Below are 22,096 nucleotides of genomic sequence, written 5' to 3' on the forward strand. Positions count from 1 at the left end.
TAATTAACAGCTTTACATGTCAGAAAGGGGAGTTATGTTCTTCGAAAGCTAAAAATGTTTATTTTAAAACATACTTGCAGGTACTGCTTTGACAAGTGTAAGTAACCCAGCAAGTAGGTCAGAGTCTTTGCTAGCACTCAGGTGCCCCAGGTGGAGATGTGGCTGACCGCTCAGAGGTAGCCAGCTACCCGTCTGTTGCACCAGAGACTAGGGGAATTAAGCCAGATATGCTCTCTCCACTAGACTTCCACACCTTTTCGAACTATTCACTTGAACCACAATTAAAGGTTGAGTAGCTCCTAATCTTTAAACCTCCACATCCAGATCAATTATTAGCAAAGTGTGTCAAAATGGTCTTTCTCCCCTTCCACTGCAGTGGAAGATCCTCATGGACCACGTTCCCAAGTTGCCTGCTCCAGTTAACCTGTTACCACGTGCCACCCTCAAGAAAGGGGAGAAACAGCCAATGACAGAGATGCAGAACACGGAGGAAGAGCTAGGCAAGGAAACACCCACCCCAGGGAAGTGAGCAAAATCCTGGTTCCCTCTAGTAAGAGCATCAGAGGCCTAGCAGCATGCTCCCCTCATTGCCAAAGCCCTAAAGATGGAATTATCTCCAATCACCTGTGTATGAAAGACAAATTTGGCTTAAGAGGATCTATTTAGGAGTATGAGCGAGTAATGTGTGTTACGATAGTCTTATGTGTAATACCACAATAGTCTAACACAGGATTTGGCAAACTTTCCATAAAGAGTCAGATCTAGTAAATGTTTGGCTTTGTAGGCTATATAATCTGTGTCAAAACTATTCAACTCTGTTGTGGGCATCTAAAAGCAGTCATAGGCAATAAGTAAATGAACAAACGTGGATATGTTCCAGTAAAACTATTTCTAGAAAAGAGCAGGATGTGGCCCACAAGCCACAGTTTGCCAACCCCTGGTCTAACATGGGATCAAGGACTGACATCGAGGACTGACTGTACTCTAGACAAATGATCAGACTGGGGGTTGCGGTGTGTTTCTTGCTGGGTTACCCAATCAATGTTCAAATTAACATGGTCATTTCCTATGCCAGCCAGAAAATTCTGAAAGCTACTGGAACCTGACTTCAAAATCTCATTCCTCTTCAACACAAACTCTCACATCACTGTCCAATATTTCAATGATAGCACATAACTCTAAAAAAAAAAAAAAAAAACAAAAACCAGACTCTTTCCCGACTGAAAGAATGCCATGCATATACAGAGTGAATACATTCTCTGGTATCATGTTCTCTTAATGTTTTATCCAGGTCATGGTTAAGACTCAAATCATTCACTAAATGACTCAAGAGTCATGAACAATGATTGATTTCTGGTTAACCAACTCAGAAGGGAAATTTATAATTCTTCAGTGGATACACCATAAACATTAATTCTACATATGTAAATATCTATCTTAATTGGTTCTCCAGGTCTTCACTTCTCAATATGTATAATTTCACTTTGCTAAATTTACATATTAATGATGTTTTTCCAAATGGAAACATAAAGAAAATATTGCTGGATACAGAAAATAGCCACTTAGTATAGAATAAACATAATTTTTATTTGCATATAGAAATAATTTTAATTAGACCAGTGATTCTCAATGAGCTCCCCAAACACTAGAATCACATGGGGAGCTTAAAAACAGAAGAAAAAAAAGATGCTGAATCCTCCCACTCAGAGACTCCATTGAACTGGTCTGGAAAGGGCCTGGGCACTGAAATTCCCATTCTGAATTAATTCTAATGAGCAGCCTGGAAAACAGACACTGATTTAGACTCTTGCAGGCTCATATCCCTTATCCAGTCACACAGTGTATAAACAAAATATCCACTGGAAAATTTTCACTTAAGATACGATTCTATTTTGAATCTTATGGCAAACAGACAAATGGTGCTAACTAAGTGACCAATGCCACAGCTTGTATACAAAAAATGGGTATACTTTTTCACCAATGGGCTAGTTTATCTACAAACTGATAGTTGGGGTCTACCACTTGTACAAACAAAAAAAAAAAAGCATGTTTTAGAAACCACACATTAATAAAATTAATTTTTTAAACCACCAATTTTAACTTGATAATAAAATTGGAGAAAATATTTTTAAAGTTCATGGAGTAAAACTGTATATTGAACTGTTTCTTAAGCTTTAAAAGTTATTCTGCCATTAACTACATATGTGATCCTGTGACAAAGATTCTAACTTCCATGAGATTGTTTCCACACCTGTAATGACATGTTTACAGTAGATAATTATTTTTTTAAGTTACATTTTATAACTAGCTACTACCTTTTAATATTTCTTTGTTTTGCCCTGTCATATAAAATCAAGATGCTTCAGCTAAAAAACAAGAATATAACATTTAAAATCAAAGTTTATGAAGAGAATTGGAAGTTCTGAAGTTTGTGCAAATGCATTATTACTATGGTAAATACTCCCAAAGACAGCTGCCATGGATTCCTTTTCTTTCCCTATACACACACATCCCCACTGAGAAGTGGATTCCATTTCCTCTCCCCTTGAATCTGGGCTGGCCCTGGGATAGCTTTTAACCAACAGAAGTGAGGTTCTGGGCTTAAGCCTTAGGAACGCCTGGCAGCTCCTGAAGCTTCTGCACTTTTGGGAATCCTAAGTTGCCCCGACCCTGATGGACAGGCCACATGGAAAGCAAGAGTCCTGAGACTGTACGGAGAAGAACCAAGGAAACCACATGAAATGAAAACCAAGGCCTCTGACATATGATTCTAGTCAAGCCCTTCTAACCTGCTCACAGCCATTTGAGCCGTCCTAGTGGAGGGGTAGATGTGTAAAGATCTTCTAACCCTTGGAGATATCACATGGTACAGATACAAGCCAACCCCGCTTGGCCCTGTTCAAACTCCTGACCCACAAAATTATGTGAAATATAAAACAGTTACTTGTTTCAGTCATTAAGTTTTCGAGAACTTTGTTACATAGCAATAACTAAAAGAATTATTATATAAAAGTATTTCATTTTCTTTATGAATTTCACAACTGCCAGCAATTTCAAAATTAGTACACAAGAACATTTAGAGTCAACTTTTAGTCACCTACATAAAGCGGAAAAAAATAAAAACAAAATAAACAAAAAATTCCAAGGCACATTAACAAAAAATAAAAATAATTTATAACTGAAATTAGTTTTCTGTGTTAGTGAACACATTTATTGAGTACCCACCATGAACCAAAGCTAGGAAGATATCTAGAATGAGATAGATTGGGCCCATGTTCTCCAGAAGCTTCTAATCCAGGACAGCATCTCCCATGAGATGCTGAAACTTCTCAGAAATTTTACTTTAATAATAAAGACAGAGCCTGTAATGAGAAGCTACGAAGTATTCACTCCATCCCCAATCTAGTATCACAATGTTTCCTATTCCTTTTTCTAAGAACAGGGATTATTTGTTCAGCTGGAAAGGCTGCGATTGCTGGGCTTGGTGTGGAAAAAGAACTTCAGTTACTGAAAGAAGGAAAGCTCTGAAAGCTGCTCAGTCTCTTCAAATGTGAAAATTCTATAGGTCCTGTGTCAGGGGTCCCCAAGACCAGCCCCAGGTTCAATGATTCATTAGGAAGACTCACATGACTCAGCACACAATTAAGGTAGTCCCCCCTTCTCCGTGGGAACATGTTCCAAGATCCCCCGTGACTATATGAAACTTTGGATAGTACCAAACCCTTTATATACTATGTTTTTTCTTTTCTTTTTTTTTAATGCTATTTTTTTTTCAATCTAATAACTGAGACACTGGACAAACGGATGATTCACATCCCAGGCAGGACACAGCAGGATAGTGCAGGATTTTATCATGCTACTCAGAATAGTGCACAATTTAAAACTTATGAACTGTTTATTTCTGGAATTTCCCACTTGATGTTTCCAGACCTCAGCTGACCACAAGTAACTGAAACTGTGGAAAGTGAAACCACAAATAAGGGGAGACTACTATATTCATATGACTGTGATTTATTTCAGCAAAAGCATACAAAGCAAAATCAGCAAAGGGAAAAAGTACGCAGGGCAAAGCCCGAGGGAAATCAGGGGCAAGCTTCCAAGGGTCCTCTCCCAGTGTTGCCATGTTAGACATGCTTAACTATCCCAGCAACATGTTGTGACAGCACATGTGTAATGTTGCCAGCCAGGAAGCCTGTTAGAGACTCAATGCCCAGGGTTTTTGATGGGGGCTGTTCACGCAGGTAGCTCCTGCCTGGCATGTATCCCAATTCTAGACTCCCAGAAGGAAAGCAGATGGTCAGCATAAACCACACTGCTTGTGCACACAGTTCAGACACAATGTGTCATTCTCATCAGTTAATGGGAAGAACTATTCCAAAATTTAAGTTCCCAGATGCCAAACAGGGCCAATGTTGCAAACAAGGCTTTCCAAAGAAAACGCCGGGCACTGAGTATGCAGAAAAGAGTTCAGTCCTGCTACGTGAACTCTTTTCTGCATAGCTCTAGAAATAACCTAATAACGGGGGATCTAATAACGTTAGCAAAAGCACTGAAAACACAGAGTCTACCTATATGGTATACTTATTTAATCTTTGACTTAGATAGAAGAAAGGGATACTCTACTTGCCCAAATGTATTCCTGACCCCTGACCTCCCAATATGCCAGATTCAAACAGATTTATCAACAAGTTTTCGCAAAATGTGTAGGATTAGATAATTTCAATGTTATTTAAACTGTTCTGTGCATATAGGGAGAAGTAAAGTTTTCTACTTCTTTTTATGAAGCCAATATAACCCTGATATGAAGATGTGACTATACCCATATACTCAAAAGCCAACATTAATGAAAAAAATCCTACATCAAATATTGGAAAATAGAATTTAGTAGAAGGATTTGGGGCAAAGTGGGTCAATTTCAAGAAGGACAGATGAATATTAAAAAAATAATAATAATTAAGCTCACAAATTAAAAGGTCAAAGAAGAAAAAAGTCATATAATTAGCTCACTAAAAGCTAAAATACCTGCTAAACATTCATTACCAAGTTTATATTTTTAAAGTTTTAATTGAATAGGAGGAATAAAAGAATACTTCCTTAGTTTGATACACACATATACACCGCCTAACTGTAACGGATGTAAGCATCTGGTAAATAACAAAACATGAGAAACACTCAGAAATAAAGTTCAGAAATAAGACAAGGATATCTACTCTTACCATTTTTAACATTTTTCAGGAACAAAAGACAATGTAATTAAGAAAACAAAATTAAAAGTAAATGGATTAGGAACCAAAGAGGCAAAATAATCATTATTTGCAGATGATTGCCCACATGAAAAATCCATGAGAATCAACCGAAAAAATATTAGAGAAAATAAGAGAGATTCACTAAGATGACCACATAAAATAATTATTTGAAAATATATAGTATTCTTCCATGCCAAAAACTAGCTAAAAAATATGAGAAAAAAGATTTGCAATTTATAACTGCAAAATACATGCAATACCTAGAAATAAATTCACAGGACATGTAAAGGAAATTATAAAACTCTATTGAAGGATTTAAGAGAAATAAATGAAGAGGAATACCTTGTTTGGGAATAGAAAGATCCAATATTGTAGAGATCAATATTTTCAACTTACCATGGGTTTATCAGAAGGTAACCCATCGTAAGTCTAGGACTATCTGTATTTATATAAATGTAGCATTTCAATTCAATGGAGGAAAATTTGGATTATTTTCCATAAAAGATGTTGGCTAGCCATGTGGAAAAAAGTAAGCTGGATATTTACACAAGAGTATGAAATAAATACATACGGACATCAGCTTCCGTATGTTCTGTACCACCAAAAAACTGGAAAAAATCCAAGTGCCCATTTAATGGGAATTGGCTAAATAAATAATGATACATCTATACAATAAAATATTATAAACTATTAAAAAAATAAAATTAGACACTAATGACATTGAAAAAAATCTTATGTATTTATATGCAAAAGGCAAGTGGAAAAATGGTAGTATAGTAAAATCTTTTGTTTAATAAAATAAATAAAAATAAACACTGAAAAAGCAAAAATATCCAATTGTTAACAAGGGTTAATCCAAAAGATTGGGGCTGTGGGAAAATTTTACATAGTATGCTACATATTTCCGCAATGTTTAAAAATTTTATAATAATCATGTTTCATTTGTAGCAAAACCATAAACAAATATTTCAATAAGTTTAGCCAATAAAATTACAAAATAAATTAGTTTGTGTATAACAGAACAAGTGTTTTAATTTGCCATAACCAGCAGTACCTGATTTAGTGACTAAGACAGAAATGGCAAGCAGGGGGACTATATATTATCTCCACAGAGAAAAATTAATTAACTTGAAGGCAAGGACATAAAGTTCATTACATTAAGACAGGAGGAAAAAAAAAGTTCATTATACTAAGACAGGTATACCAGATACCTGGGTAGCATGGCCTACTAGGACACTTTATCTGATAAAACCCAACTAAAGATCTTTACCTAAGAGATTTTCAGTCTGACTTTTTCCATATTTAAGGCAGATTTTCTCAGATGCAAACAAAATGTTCTGAGATTTGCTCCTGTTGATAGTCCTGGATCAATTGCTGATCTTCATAGGATAGGGCAAGGGTAATCTATTTACTCAAACTGTTCCTTCAAGGTAGGAGGAAGAAGAGTGGGAAGGCAGGAGGAACAAGGACTTACACTAACAGAGGACAGGAGTATCTCAGCCAGGAAATGATACAATTATTAGTTGAGGGTTCTGGGACCTGATATGGATTTATTTACCAGGAATGATGGTATAGAAACAGTACTATTTTTCTTGGTTAGTTAACTTTCATGGATTAAAATACATCAAAAATCAAAAAATGACTAAAGCAGCAATACTAAAACCCTGAGGGTTACTGTCTGTTTATTATGCAGTAAGAAATCCACACCATTCATTCTAACCAAAACAATAAACAATGTCCATCAATAAAGTGAGAATACCATATGTAGTTCATAATGCTGTAACGTTACAATTGCCTCTTAAGGAGAAAAAAAACCAAGTTGACCTAAATATCAATTTCTTTACTTAAAGCTCACAGCATAACTGTTTATGAACTTACTTTAACAAGGGCTAACTACATTTTTCAGAATTAAAGTTTTTTCTCCAGGGTTTAATCAGGAAATAGTCAAAGAGCAAAGTTCCACAAGGTGGAGACGCCAAAGAGTCCTTGAACACTGTACGAATCTCCCCTGGGAAGCCCGCTCTGCCTGGCATGTTTCCTGACTGAAAAGCCTTTATGGGAAAAAAGACCTTCTGCTCTTTAATTACAAAATATAAAGGACTTTTCTCTTGAGGAAAGAGATGGCATTTACAAGCATATGGTTTAGCAATTTCTTTTTGCTCTTGGTACCCATGTGGTGTGTAATTTGAAGTAGTATTCTTCAAACTTTAAATTAATATCGCTTGGGGAGACAAATGATGTCCTGTCTGCATTTTAAACACTCAAAAAAAAAATCACATTCTACCTTCTCGTGGGAAGGATATTTCACTTCCTTTGATATATACTCTACCTTTGCCATCCAAAAGTCTAAATAAACAGGTGAAGACTGACCATACTGCTAGGTGTAACCTTGATTCTGATATTCTGCAAATCCAACTATAAACTTTACAAAAGGGTAATATCATCCAGCAATAAAGTGCGACAGCGAGAAACAAGACTGGAGTTCACATGACAGGACTCCTGACGTGTCTGTTTTTCTGGGGAAGACAGAGTGTCCAGTCCAGCTCCAAAGTTTTGTCATTCCATGATTTTATATGTTTGTAAACAAATGTTTATAGATATGCTCAGCTTTGAACACTAAAGAATTGTATCATAAAAATGTCTGACAAGATTATTTTACTGAGATTGCAAGTAACTCCATTTACCAGTTACCATACTGATGATCCCCTTCTTTGCTAAGGGACAAACTACTTCTGAATCTGTATATAATTAATTTGATGAAAGATTTATGGAGCTCTCTCTACAATACAGGCCCAGTCCTAGGTGACAGCAACACGAAGATTAACAAAAGTCTCTGCCTTTGAAGAAGGTCTACTGAGTAAGGTAGAACTATTAGTAGATGATAACATCAATTTTAAAACAAGTAGGCCATGATTTTATGAATTTTAGAAAATCACATATTTCCATATCAAGACAACTACAAAAATGCTAAATAGAATATTAAATACACAGGAATTCAGAAAATTATTGGTTATATTCTTATATCAGAGTAAAAGTTAATATTCAAATAATTGGCTACTTGCTCTCCAAAATGGGGTGCTCACATCCCACAAGAAAGCGCAATACAAAGCATATGGATTTGGGAAGAAAACATTAACATTTCTATTGATATTTATTTTTAACCTAGAAAAATGAGAAAAAAATTAAGCTTTACTAATACTTGATATGTGGATGAAGATTGCCTCCCTCTCATGATCTGCGTTTCAGAAGCAGTTGCTTGTCTCATAAGATAAATAGAGGTCTTGAGAGAAGAATGTGAATTCCACAAAGAGGCAGAGCTGAAGGTAGTGTCCTTACTTGTTTATGGGAAATACTAAGTTTACATGTGTCTGTTTAAGTGAAACTTCCAAATCTTATCTAGTTTTAATTAAATTATCGCTCACAAAATGACAGGCCAATTGAAAAGGTTCCTAGAAGGAGATCACTGGTTGAAGAGGAGGTACCATTGCCAGAACAAGCAAACAATAAGAAAATGGCCAATATGATCTCACTGTTCTAAAGGCTGGGATTAAAAAAAACAAAGAAAGAAAGAAAGAAAATGGCCAATATGAGACAACTCTACTCCTAGTAATCAGATTTTATAACAAGGTGACCCCCATATTTGAAATACGCAAGATTATTTGAAACATATACTATAATTAACAAAAGGTAGTAAAATATTGGTTGAATAAGTATTTTTGGACATTTCAACCCAAAAACAGCTTTAAAATCATTACAGTCTGGTAATAAATTAAGCATTTTACAATAAAGACACAGAAAGCACTTGTTTAATATTAATAAAACTCAGTTAGGTAGGTATTTTTTAAATTCTCATGTTATAGATAGGAAACTGAGACACAGATAAGATTAGGTGACTTGTCCAAGGACATAGCCAATAAATAGCAGATTCAAACCAAGGTCTGTTCAAGTCCTGAACTTGTAAGAACCATCCTAGAGTGACATGTCAGAAATCAGAAATGATTCGGACTCTGACTTGTAGACCCACCAACTAACTCCTCAGACCAGCACTTCTCAAACTTTAACATAACCTATTCGGACCAGGTAAAATATGCCCCAGGTAATAAGAATAAAGTGCCATTTTTAAATCCTCTTTTAGGGGATTACATGTACATTCATTTTGTTAATATAGGCAGAATAATTCCTATGTGAACTGCAATGTAAAGTATAGTTACTGAAAAATTAGAGAACAAGAATCCTGTTGATACAAATATGTATCAATGTATACTACAGGGTTAACTAAATAACCTATAACAAATGTAAACGATAATAAGGCTAAACAGCAATTTATAATGAAAAAACAAAGAATAGAAACAACTGAAAGGCTCAACTCAACATACATTGATAATATGTATCTTTCCAAACTATAAAATAATTCTAACTTATGCATGTTCACATGTGGGACAGGAGCTTTGCAATGTTGCTACACACTGCATGGTATCTAGACTTCGTAGAGCAGTAAATCAGAATCCTTTATAAACTCTAGTATTATGCTAAAATGGGTTTACGAATACCACATTTTGCATATTCTTAAGATTCACTTGATTGGTTATTAGTCAGTTGCCAAAGGATACATATAAATGAAAGACCATGAGATTGCCTGTTAGTTGCCAATATTTTTTGGACCAGCAGCCTTGAGCCATCTTTTGAGAAGTGTTTTAGACTATACAGTGCTCCAGGCTCACTTTGGCAATCATAACTAATTTCACAGTGGCTGGAAGAAGCTACTTCTTTGTTAATCAGGGCATATCTAAGACTCTGAAGGCAAAAAAAAAAAAAAAAAAAAGGCCCAATTTATAATCTGCAGTATTATTTTATTTTCTATTCAATTCAAGCCTTCTTCAGTCTCTCTGGATCCAATCTCTAACTAAAACAACTTTTCTCAAATACCCGCAGATAAACAAATAAGCATTCAAATCAGGTATCATCAGGTATCCCCCAACAAAATACAAGAAGTATCAAATGATCCAAATGAGCTTCATTCTGTTTAAAGTTCCCCCAAATACTGAAGCTTGCTTCTGTAACAAGCTCCATGAACAAATTTCAATGACCCCTATATGTTTTTTTATAATCCTCCGCCTTTGACTAACTACTTGACCTTTTGAGCTGTTTCCCAGAAATGGTGGATTTTCTGTAAGACAAAAGAGATTCTGAAGACTCCTGGGCAGACTTCCTGATGCCTAAACTCACCAACCCCCATAACCTGCCCACTATACATGTAGTCCCTTATTAGTTACACCACAACCTGCCCCATGGCACATGGCCCTCCTTTAACACACTGACTGCCACACTAGAAAAAAAAATTTTCCCTGGGGCCACTTTTATTAAAACAAAACAATCCTTTCTAATTTGTTATTTCGTATTGTTTTCTGTGCAAGTTATATGCAACACAATTCACGTTTTTAGAATTAAATTGTCAATATTAATTGTAACAGTAAGAACAACAAGTAAGATTTTCACAAACCAACTGCAGGGCTTTGTTTCACGTGGCCCCCGGGCTGTCTGAGCTAAATACAACTCACATGGCAGTCAACGTGTTAAAAGTCCATCATCTCCATTAGTTGGAGAGATATATTTGAGGCAGCTTGCCTGTTCTTCCCACAAGACGTCTTTTCTATTAAAAAATTCCTTTCTTCTTGGCAATCCTCATTGTCTCAATAATTGGATCTTTTAAAAAATTCCTTTCTTCTTAGCAATCCTGGTTGTCTCAATAATTGGATCTTTGAGTGATGAGCAACTAGACCTAGGCTGAAACCCTGCTGTGTTCTGATAACACTTCTTTCTTCCCTATGAACTGCTTATGCTTCACAAAGGGATCAGGTACAAAAACTTATCATCAGATTTTCACAGCTTAACTTCTGAATGTTCACCAAAGACCTACGTCACCCAGCCACCAACCTTTCCCAGTCTCAGCTCTTAACACTCTACTATGTGACTCCTTATAAGGCAATATTCCATAAAATGGGATGACTTTTGGGAATGACAAGTCACAGATTCCAATTCTGAGAAGTAGCTATCACATATAAATCAGAGATTACATAACTATCCTTTGTTGTACTCCCAGCTTTACTGGTCCCGAGCACATTGAAAACCGTATGAACTGTATGCTGGGAGCAGAAAAATATATGAACCTGGAGCCGAAAAACGATGACAAAGTCATGATGAGTGCAAAGGTTATTAGTCGTGATAATATTTGAAAACACAGGACAAGCCATTTCTGTTTAATTTCTTCAGTGGCAATTTATGGGTCTGTAATATTCTTGCCCAGATTTAAATTATATGATATTTTCCTAATTAATAAAGGTTATTATAGCATGAACTCCCATTAAAAACAGTGGAATCATCAATTGCAGCAATTTAATTTCTTTGTAGCAAAGCTTCTGTGAACATTTGCATTATTGTCTGTGTAAAGGAAATTGGCTTTTCATTTGTAGAATGTTATAAAAATGTTCTACAGTGTATACTTTGACGACAGTTTGTTAAACCTCGATATCTTGGCTATTTTCTGTGAAATTATAAAATAAAAAAGATCCACTCTGAGAAATTAGTACAATTTAAAAATCTTGATTTGTAAGTTGAATTGTGCCATTCTAGAACATAATCCTAAAGGAAATATTCACAAATTATACTAGTCTTTCTTGTTTTTTTTTCTCCTATATAATTTCTTTCCCTTTAGTTTTAATGAGCATTATCTTTAGTCTAACTCCAACATACCATTCTCTACTGTGATGAAAAAAAGGATAAAACTCAGAGATAATTATCCCTGCATAGTCCTAAAGTTACCGTCCAAAACTACAACCATTAACTGGCTCAGCTTAAGGGGCCTCTGAACTGACCAAGAATTCTTCCCAAATTGAAATCTATAGTGTGCATATAAGGGAATGAATGAACAGGCACAAGTCAAGCCAACAATTTCCATTTTAGAACCAAAAAACTAGGCAAAAAGAGTTTAAGTCCAAGAAGTCCATGTCTCCTAACGTTAGGAAAATAAACTTTTCCTATAAAACAGTCACCTTTTCATGTTTCAAACTTAATTTTACCACCAAACTTCCACAAACCCCCATGAATAGGCAAATATGTAGATTACCTTTCACCTTCTTCTAGTGCGCATACGCACTTCACCTACACAGCGGGAGAATAAAACCTATTAAAAAGAGAGAATAATGTATTCTTTTCTTTCTGTTTTAGAACAAAAACTCTAAAGGGTAGTGGATGGGTCTTTTGTATTCTGTGCACTAATACCCTCAAGACACTAATGAATAATTGATGAGCTTATGATTAGATTGCTATCCTCAGTTTTAAACAACATTCATGGACCAAATTTAATTCACATCTAATATTGAATTCTCTTTCTTTTACCGTGGTTGAAATATGCATCAAGGCTGATCTCTGTCCCTTAGAATTTCATCCGTTGATTCTTTAACTAAAGTCATAATCTTGATATGTGACCAGCTCAGCTACAGCACCAACATGGGATGTTAATGGCACTAATTCTCATAGCTCATCAAAAGAAGATACTGGGACCATACCTTTATAAGAAAAGCCCACAATGCAGGTACTTAAAGAATAAATATATTGATACAAGAAGAAGAGAACCTATTTATACTTTATAAGCAGAATATTCTCTGAAGGTCATTTCTAAGATAAAAAATAAATGTGGTTAATAAATTTTTTAAATATTAAGCTAGATTTCATTAGTTGAAAGAGCATCACATTATCTGACAAAAGAGAAACATTCAAGTGCAGCAGAAGTGCTGTAACAGACAAATGCCTGCAGTCCATCTCCTCTAAGTTTACAAACATGAGGCAGCTTATGTTTTCCTTGGCACACAGGGTGGAAGCAGCTGTTGCTGCTGCTGAAACAAGATTCACAAAACACTCTTTGTTGTACCCAGGGATAAATCGAAAGTAACCCATACACCCTGAGGATAGGGTAAGGTTTAAATAATGGAAAAAGGTGGCTTTCTAAGGATATTAAATGAAAGCTGTTCCATGCAGACAACATGGCAAGGGCAAAGGGACTCAGCAGCACTAACAGAAAATGTGAAACTGAAAATGAAGTTTGTTTTTAGTGTCAACAAAGAGACAAACAGATAAACACTGTGGTAGAACCTTATAAAATAAAATGTGTCTAAACTAAGATGCCTTCAAGAGAACAAAGATAGAACCAGGGAAGGGCTCATGGTTCTGCAGGGCTAACACCTGGGCAAGTCATTTTAAGTCCAGGAAGACTTAGTTTCTTCCTTGAAAAAGGGGGTTGGGGGGGTGGGGTTAAGCTACAGTCTGAGGTCCTTCAAGTTCTAAAACTCTGTGACTAAATCACATTATAGGAAATAATGTTCTCATATACTGTTGGAAGTATAAACTGGTTCTGCCTTTTGGAGGTTAGTTCAGCATAATATGAATCAAAATTTTAAATATATATTTCCTATAGCCCAGTGATTGTGTTTCTAGAAATATATAAGCTTATTAATTACAGAACTGCTTGTAACTGCAAAAAGCTGAGGAGACTAAATGTCCATTCAGTATGACTGGCAAATAAATTATAATGCATCTGTACAATGTAGCCATTAATAAGAATGGAATAGATCTGTACCTCTGACCTGAACTCCAAAGCACATGAACAGGCCTCAGTAAAATGGGATTCATTTATGAAAAAATATATATGTATGCATATTTGCGTATCTAAATACATACGTATATGTATGTGCCTGGCACCTAGAAGGCACCTAAATATTTATAGAACAAATTAAGTAAATATAGACATTAAAAAAAAACAAAAAAAGACTGCAAGCACACAGACTACACTGTTAACAGCACTAACCTCCAGGGAGGGGAGTGGCAATTGGGAAAACAGGGAATGAATGGAAAGTCTTGATGTGTTTAAACTCAATGTATTTCTGAAGTGCTTCCTTTTTTAAAACAAGAATGGATTTATCTTTCATATAAATGACATTTCAAAAAAATTTAAATAGTGGAAATTATTACAAGAGATGCTGAGATATTTATGTTTAAAAAAAGATACTGATGATCTGACTTGTATCAAGAAGCAAAACAATGAGAAATGAGTGAACACTAATACAGATAGAATTTTAATTAACAAAAGACTTTTCAGAATTAGCTAAATTTGTGTCCAAATCCTAGTGGACAATGACTAGGTCTTGCTTCCTGGTATCTCACAAGGATGTAATAAACAAATATTATTAATACAATGAACACTAATGTGGGACTCCACATCAGTTTCAGGAATCAATTACAAAAAATATATGTGCCCATTTAAAAAAAATCTCTCAATCAAAATAATCTCTCAATCAAAAATTTTCTTTAAGATGCTCTCCTTTCCTCTAATATTCACTAAGTATTTGCTTTCCTAATATCCACTTTACTAACCAAGTTATACTCCCTCATCACATTTTCCATGTTTCTCATTTTTTTCCAAATATTTTTCAACTTACGAAACCATTTAATTATTATGCAACACCTTTATTGGTGTTCTCTCTCAAAGTCTCTAGCAATTTAGGTTTTTTCCCAACTGTCAATTCTATTAATATAAATACCTTCATTGGAATATAAATAAATCTTAACAGTATGATCCTGAGAGTCAACACTCCCTTGAAATCTTTGATCACTATTCTATTTTTCCATTCACGAAAATATAAAACTCATGTTCAGGTGTTTAGGCAATGTGCAGGTTTGCATTTTCAGAACACGGGATAGGACTCTCTGTTCTTTCTACACTTCTATGTTATTTAGTTTGTTAGGATAGCCCATATTGCTTTTTATAATGGGTAGGACCTATGGGAAGCAAGTGTTTAAGAATGGAAGTTAATGAAGCAAACGATTCATATAGCTCAGTTCCAGGAATATCTGTTTTTCAACTAATATTCAATTCAACAGCTGGTGAAGGCTTACTCTGAGCCGAGCCTAGCCTAGCCACAGCGGAAGAAAGAGCCAGGGACACACACATTACCCCAAATACCAACTACCAAAGTTCATTACTCTTCTCCCTGTGTTGTAATTTAGAAAACATAAAGCAAATAACTGATTCCTTTCCTGACCTTGCTCTCTCCACAATTAACAAAAGATGACATTCCAAAACCAAATTACTTAAAAGCCTTAAAATTCTAAAGTCTTTTCAATACAATGTTTCAAAATCTGGTGGCTAGCGCACAATGCCTACTTATTTACAAGGTTCCTTAGAAACAGAGTACTGTGGAAACTAACCATGATGAGTAACAATCTGGGGAAATGCAGTCTCAATTTGGGACAAAAAAAGATAATCTTACCAGCTTCAGCGCAAAAGGAGAGCAAACTCTACTCTACCCTCCACACTCGCCCCACCCCAACTTCCTTCAAGTCAGAGCTGAGTGGATCTGGGCGGGCGAGGGTGCTGTCACTGGATCAGACCCTGGAATTACTATCTTCAATTGCCTCATCTTCTAATTTTCAGTGGGGTTTTGCTCTCTCTGGCTCACTAAGCAGTGGAATGCAGAGTCAAACCTTTCATAAACTCTCTTATCCCTTTGGAGCTGCAATGGCCACAACAGTAGCCACATGCCACATGTGGCTACTGAGCACTTGAAATGTGGCTAGTCCAAACTGAGATGTGCTATAAATGTAAAATACACATTGTATTTCAAAGACTTAGTAAAATATCTCATTTTTTTATTGAATAGATGTTGAAATGATAATATTTTAGATATATTAGGCCTCATAAAATATATTAAATTAATTTCACCTGGTTCTTCTTACTTTTTTCTTCAGTGTGGCTATTAGAAAATTTTAAATTACATACATGGCTTGCATTTGTAGCTCATATCGTATTTCTGTTGGACAGCACTACTTCACAGATTATTTTAGGAAAGGCAGTAAAGAGGATCCAAAGAGTATTCACTGTCTGAATTCAAATCTTGGCACCACCATTTACTACTATAAATGTTTACTACACATCTTTTGATAGATTTTTTTCACCGCTTTCTAAGCCTCAGTTTTCTCTTCTGTAAAATGTGGGTAATAATAAAATGCTAGCTCTTAGGGCTGTTGGTAGAATTAAATGAGATAAAGTAAAGCAATTACTATGGTGTCTGGTATATAATAAATGGTCAATAAACATTTACCACTACTATCACTAGAACAACTACTACTACTATTATTATTCACTACTAGTATATGATGAAAAAAAGGACAAAGACACAAGTAGGTAGAAAGATGCAGAGAAGATACCAACAGCCGCATTTTAGAGAGAATCCTCTGTTTAAATCCAAGATCTATTAAAGAACAGGTCCACTTTAATATACGCGTAAGGAACTAACATTAGGCTGACGTCAACTCCAAAAAACACAGCCCATATGGAGACCTGCATTACTCAATGGCAGCATTGTGGGTATTTCCAGGGCGTTCTCTTTCCACATAAATACGTCAGAGAGAGCATGAGAGTATATGGTTAAGGGGCACTGATTTCCTGTAGCAGTGCAAAGGACCCTAGCCTGAACTCTGGGAGAGAGACCTGGGCCTGGCCTGTTCTATCAGCAAGTTAGCTCTCCTCTTTGGCTTTTAGTAACCTCATTTGTAAATTAAAAGGGCTAAAGGTCCCTGCCAGCTATGAATATTCTCTTCTCCTTCCAAACAGCTATATAGAGTCCCACCACAATCCTCGCCAACATAACTTCACTAACAAAAGCATGGACTTAAGCACAGACTTTGCTAGTGAACCTCCTTGGCACTTACTCAGCCGATAGGGAAAGGCAGGGATATAGAGCTGCTGGCTTTTCTGAGTTGTCACGTCTCCTCTCGTACCTCCAGGCCTTTTACTATCACAACTTCTTGTATCCCCTTCCTCTGGCTAATCCTGCCTCTTCCAAGGCTCAGAAAAGGCTTCATGCCCTTCAGCAGGAGCCTTCACTGATGCTGCCAATCTGGGGCAGGTGTTCCATTTATACGCCCTTGAATCAGTTTCTGTTTCCTCCATCACTGCCCTCACCATGCCTTACTGAGATTTTGTCATGGACCTGTCTAGGTGGTAAGTAACCTCCCAAAGAGCAGTGATCATGGCTCAGGGCCTGCAGGCATTCGACAAACGCTGAATGCTGAATGAAAGTTACTCGTCCTTACATCCCTAGCACCTTACAGTGTCTGGTCCATTTGAGTCCTCAAAATTAACAAAATAGGCCACGCACATGTTAACAGACCTCTTTTCCAAATTCCAGACTCCTATATGCTACTGCTTACCTTACATCTGCACTTGGTTTTCTCAAAAGTACCTCAAAACTCAGTTCATACTCTCTATGCACCTCCCTAGTAAAAGCCTATCTTCAGGCAATGTTTCCTAGCTCAGCAAATCCAGCTGTGGAAGCCAGAATGCTTCCTCCTCCACCCCATCTCCCAACCTAATCCAGCAGCGAGTCTTTTGATTTTACCTCCTAAAATAGTTCTCAAGTTGATTTACTTCTTTGCAACTTCCATGCCACCATTTCAGTGCACTCCACCCTTCCCCTCTCACTTGGACCACCACATAGCTCCTCACTCATCTCCTGGCTTCTACTCAGACTTCCCTGTAAACCACCCTCCATGCAGCAGACAGAAAGAATTTCTCAAATTACAAAACTGACTACGAACCATTTCTTTCATCTTCTCCCTCCACAACTCCTGCTCCTACTCAAAACCCTTTAGTGGCTTCCCAAGGCTCTTAACATAAAAGAACAACAGAAAAAAAAAAATCATTTAACTGGGCCTTCAGGGCCTGTGGAATCCAGCCCCTGCCCAACTCCAGACATTTCTCCTAAGATTTCTGAGCACCTGACACACTCCCTGATGCCACAGGGCCTTGTTGGAATCATCATTCCTCTTTTCGCCTTCCATCCTCCAGGTGCAACTCAGGTGCCATTTCCGCAGGCAGCCTTCCTTGACCCCAGTCTAGCCAGAGTCCCTTTCTCATCTACACTCATTAAGACTCTGTTCTTTTCCTTTATAGATTACATCTCTTTGTATTTATACATTTCCTCCCTTTATAGGCCATTTTTCCACACAAATCTCTTGAAAATGTAAATCAAATCAGGTACTCCATTGCTTAAAACTCTTCAACGCCTTCCTATCTCACTTTAAATAAAAATCATACTCTTGGCCAGGCACAGTGGCTCAAGCCTGTAATCCTAGCACTCTGGAGGCTCAGGTGGGAGGATTGCTTAAGGTCAGGCGTTCCAGAAAAGCCTGAGCAGGAGTGAGACCCCGTCTCTACAAAAAACAGAAAAATTAGCCAGGCACAGTGGCACACATCTGTAGTCCCAGCTCTACTCAGGGGACTGAAACAGGAGGATGGCTTGAGCTCAGGAGTATGAGGTTGCAGGGAGCTATGAGGATGCCACTGTACCCTATCCCGGACAGCAAAGGGAGACCCTGCCCCCCCAATCCCATTCTTTAACAAGGCCTACAGGGCTGTGAGCTGTCACCCAACTACCTCCCTGAGCTCATCTCCTATTCCTCCTCTCTTCGCACATTCTGCTCCAGCCACACTGGCCCTAACTACTCCTTAAACATAGTCAAAGCTTATTCTGGACTCATGGTCCTTATTACCATCCCTCTACTGGAATGTTTTGTTCCCAAAGCTCCACACGACTGGCTACTCACCATTCAGGTCTCCGCTCCCTGACTACCCTACCTGAAAGAACATCCACACCCATCCCACTTCTAATCCTCTTCATTTAATTTTCTTCACCACACTTATCCCTAGAAGATAACTCCGTGAGAGCAAGGGCTCTACCCTATGCGCCTCAGTGCCTGGAACAGTACCTGGCATAGAGCAGGTACTCAATACCTGTGTGAATGCTTAAAGTAGCTATTGTGGTCCTTTTTAAATAACTGAACTCCACTGACAGTTAAGAGTTAAAGGGATGAAGACGTGTGGCTGGGGTAGGCAGAAATGTAAGACGGCCCCCGAGATTCCTGCCCCCTGGTGTACACGTCTGTATAATCCCCTCCCCTTGAGTGTGGGCAGGATCTGGAAATATGATGGGATAGTCACTCCGGTTACTTTACATAAGACTCTCATAGCCGACTGCAGAGAGAGTATCCTGCTGGCCTTGAAGAAGCAAGCTGCCATGTTGGGAGAGGCTTGTTGGTAGGACCCGGGGGTAGCCTCTAGCAGCTGGGAGTGACCTCAGCTGAGAGCCAGTAAGAAAATCAGGGACCCAGTGATATGACAACGAGTCACCAAATTCTGACAACAACCAGTGAACTTAATAGAGGATCCTGAACTTCAGGTGAGATCACAGCCCTGCCAACACCTTGAATTCAGCCTACCAAGACTCTGGGCAGAGAAGCCAGTTGTGCCGTGCCTGGACTTCTGACCTACAGAAACTGGGAGATAAGAAATTCATGTTGTTTTAAGTGGTAAATTTGTGGTATTTTGTTATACATCAGATGAAAACTAATATAATGGCCATCAACCCTATCATACCCAATGCCCACTTTTTATTTAAAAAAAATTTGTTATGCCTCTGCTACTGTTCTGAAATAAAATTCAGAGATATATAACCTACCGAACACTTTTTAAAAGTACACGAGCAAACCAGTCATGGTGGTATGTGCCTGCAGTCCCAGCTACTCAGGAGGCTGAGGTGGGAGGATCACTTGAGCCCAGGAGTTTGACACTAGCCTGAGCAACACAGTTAGATCCCACCTGTAAAAAAAAATTAGAATTTTAAAAAATAAAAATAAATAAAAATACACTACCTGTAAGACAAAAATGCTCCCATAAATTTTCATAATACCCTCTGGGGGGAGACTGCACGTGCAATAAAGTCCTCTACTTTCCAGGACTGCCATATATAGAATACATGAATTCCAACCTGGGAGAATATTTAATCTTAAAAGCCTAGTATTTGTTAGTTTTGTTTCTTTTTACACCATGATGTAAAGCATGTTTTTGACAGACAGTCACATTAGCATTATATTTTTATTCTAACCATTTCCATAATGGACTTGATTTTGAAAGCCTCATAATTTCCCTTTTTTCCTTCTCCTCCTCAATTATTAAGTACTCACTGGGCACATGACACTATGCCTTGAAATTAATTTTCACAATTAAATAGACCTTTAAAGCTTCTAATTCATTTTCCAACTCTCGTTTTTCAGATGTGAACAGAGAATCATCATCATCTAGTGGCTCATTATACACGCTGTAAAATATTTCACCCCAGCTGTGAAGTTGGCCATAGTAAATATGTTTTGTTGCCTTAATCAAGATTTATGATAATATAATAACGTAATTCTTAAAGGCCACATGCCAAAGTACTTCCTAAATTAATAAAAATATTGAGCACTTAACCTATAACACACTTTAAAATCATCACACAATCTTGCAGGTTGCTATTTGCCCATGCGCCCAGGGCCAGTAACAACTGATGGAGAGCCTGTCATCGAGCCTATTTACGTGATTTATTTTACACCAGCCTTCTAAGGCCACATACTTAATGGGTACCCGCTTTGTGATGGGAAAATAAATTATTCAGTCTGGACAATCTGGCAGCCTTACTATTAAGTTATTAATTCACTAAGGGGGGGGGGCGAAATTACCAAAATAGCCTTTTTTCATGCCCAAATAAGAACACTGTTAGATACTCACAGATTCCTAGAACCTACAGCTGGAAAGAACTTAAGAATCATAACCAGGGCTTTTTAAAGATAAGAAAACTGAGAGACTTGTCCAAGATCACAGCCACTCAGTGGCAGAACCTGGGATAGGATAAGGAGAGATATAGGATCTCAGCTTCCTCATTTAGAAAATGGGCATAACCCACGGCCCCCACAGGGTGGCTATGAGGATAAAATAAAATAATATAAAATAAAAAAATAATAATATAAAATAAAATACATGAAAGACATAGTACAGTGCCTAACATGTAACAGTCACCCTATGCTATCTTTTTCTTCCCAGGGTTTCCTCCACCAATCTCCTTCATCACTTTTTTTCTTTTTTTGGCCAAAATATAATTTAGGATGAGGCACTTTAGTGATGATTTTCCGACATGTATATTGCATTGACAACAAATTATACTCCATTGTAAAATAGAAGGAGTCACCTCCAGGCTACAGCGGAAGCACCTGACCTCAACTCTCATGAGTTTATTCTATACTCCCCAAGAGTATCAAGGACATTCAACTTGTTGGACTGAGCCCAAACCAGCTTTCCCAAGGTTGAGAGTATACAGAGTTTAGAGCCAACTTTTCAACCTTGTGCTCCACACATACTTTTTATTCAAACTTTTCATAAAAGTTAGCCTCCTCTTTCCAACCTCCAATTCATTCCTGAATCCACTGAAGTCTCATAATCAGCCCACCACTCCACTGAAACTGCTTGTACCAAGGTTATCAATGACTTCTTAACTGGAAGTCACTTTTCGGTCCTTACCTTCCTGGATGGATCTCTCTGCAGCACACACCCCTGTTGAACATGGCCTTCTCGAAACCCTCTACTCTCTTGGCCTCTGTGACACTCTGCTGTCCTGGTACTTCTTTTATCTCTGTATCTCTTCTTTCACTACTGCCTCCTTAAGAGTCGTGTTTCCCAGGGTTATGACTTTCAGGTGAGTTTATTTACCTATCCTCCTGCTTACAACTGCCACCTAATAATTTCCAAACCTCTATCTCTGACCCAGACCTTTCTTCTGAATTCAGACTCGTATGTACAGATTCATATGCCTGCAGTATGATTCCCTTGCATGTCCCCACTGGCACTCAAATCAACCGCCCCACACCAAACCAATCTTCTCTTAATGCATATTTGCCTCCAGTGTTCTATAGCTTAATATGCGGTAACT

General features: G+C 37.4%; 1 protein-coding gene across 1 annotated transcript in view; it reads right to left on the reverse strand.

Annotated features, from left to right (window-relative positions):
- LOC105821434 (BTB/POZ domain-containing protein 9) overlaps positions 1-22,096 on the reverse strand; it is a 229,842-nt gene that overhangs the window by 194,621 nt on the left and 13,125 nt on the right. The gene's annotated exons all lie outside the window — the stretch shown is intronic.

The sequence above is a fragment of the Propithecus coquereli genome, unplaced genomic scaffold (assembly GCF_000956105.1).
Source record: "Propithecus coquereli isolate 6110/MARCELLA unplaced genomic scaffold, Pcoq_1.0 Scaffold574, whole genome shotgun sequence".
Classification (NCBI taxonomy): Eukaryota; Metazoa; Chordata; class Mammalia; order Primates; family Indriidae; genus Propithecus; species Propithecus coquereli.